A 1,608-nucleotide genomic window follows, 5' to 3' on the forward strand; every position below is an offset into this window, starting at 1 on the left:
AGGCCCCAAAGGTGGGGGGGCTTGGGGGCGCAGCTATCTTTTTATTCTCCTGATGGGAGATGAAAGAGAGATTTGCCAGGCCCCATGAATGGGGAGGCTTGAGGGGTACAGCTGCCTTTTTAGTCTCCTGATGGGAGATGAAAGAAAGAAGAGATTTTTGCTTCTCTCCTGGTGGGAGAGGTACTCACGAATTCTGCGTTTCCAGGGGCACCAGCTGCTGGCTGACAGCAAGGTTCAGAGGCCCCACATTGGGTGCCAGATATGGGCGTGCGGGGATCTCAGGGCACCAGCTGCTGGGCATGGCACCGGTCTCCCGTGGGCCGCTGGGGTGCAGCGGGTCATGCACCGCGTTGCTGGGGTCCACACGTGTCCCACACCACGTTGCTGTGGGTCTCCGCATCTACGGGGTGCTGGCAACTCTACTGATCATTGAGCTCCCAGGCGGGTCCCTGCTTCTCCATGTTGTTGAGGCTCTCTGCTACCGGGGCTGGCCGATCGGGTTCCGTCCCAATCCACCATGCACTTCCTCGAGATACGAGATCCGTCAGCTGCTGAATCGCGTGGGAAGGTGCGGAGACGGCGAAAGCTGGGTTTCCGTGAGTTGTGGCTTACAAAGAAACAGCCCTCTCAGGGAAGGCTGGATTGTGGGCAGTAAGACACAGAACTCAGCTCAGTCAGTGGTACAGCCCCTTTATTCTGTGACTCGTATTTGAGGAACTGGTGGCCATCCTAATGAATCTTAAGTGGCCGCTGCGTCACCAGGTTTTTATATTAGAAAGATGTTTAGATAGAAGGTCCTTTGTCTACACCTGTACAGGCGGTCGGAGGTCATTAGGGGCCAGAGAAGCCTTCAGCTAACGTCAGGGAGTAGCCCTGACCAGGAAGCTTCAGTTGCCTTTCCGTCTTTAACATCCTCACTCAAAGACTCTAGACCAGAAACAGAAGGAGGAAATTAGAAGAGATTTGTGTTGCCCTCCTGGTGGGGAGAGATATGAATCCTGCGTTTCAGAGGGCACCAGCTGCTAGCTGACACAAGGTTTAGAGGCCCCACGTTGGGTGCCAGATATGGGCATGCGGGGATCTCGGGGCGCCAGCTGCTGGGCATGGCACCGGTCTCCCGTGGGCCGCTGGGGTGCAGCGGGTCATGCACCGCGTTGCTGGGGTGCGCGCGTGTCCCACACCACGTTGCTGTGGGTCTCCACATCTACTGGGTGCTGGCGACTCTACTGATCGCTGCGCTCCCAGGCGGGTCCCTGCTTCTTCACGTTGTTGAGGCTCTCTGCTACCGGGGCTGCCCCGGTCGGGTTCCGTCCCAATCCACCATGCACTTCCTCGAGATACGAGATCCGTCAGCTGCCGAATCGTGTGGGAAGGTGCGGAGACGGCGAAAGCTGGGTTTCTGTGAGTTGTGGCTTACAAAGAAATAGCCCTCTCAGGGAAGGCTGGATTGTGGGCAGTAAGACACAGAACTCAGCTCAGTCAGTGGTACAGCCCCTTTATTCAGTGACTCAACTCGCTCCAAGTCTTAGTGATCCAGCTCAGATTAATTGGGGGAAGCCAGGATATTTTATACTGTGGGGGTAGTGGTAAAAGCCTTAGCTGATAGGT

General features: G+C 56.3%; 1 protein-coding gene across 2 annotated transcripts in view; it reads left to right on the forward strand.

The window, feature by feature from the left end:
* Window positions 1-1,608, forward strand: part of Sntg1 (syntrophin gamma 1) — a 910,195-nt gene that overhangs the window by 99,407 nt on the left and 809,180 nt on the right. The window lies entirely within an intron of this gene.

The sequence above is a fragment of the Nannospalax galili genome, unplaced genomic scaffold, assembly GCF_000622305.1.
Source record: "Nannospalax galili isolate Female #2095 unplaced genomic scaffold, S.galili_v1.0 scaffold745, whole genome shotgun sequence".
In the NCBI taxonomy this organism is placed as follows: Eukaryota; Metazoa; Chordata; class Mammalia; order Rodentia; family Spalacidae; genus Nannospalax; species Nannospalax galili.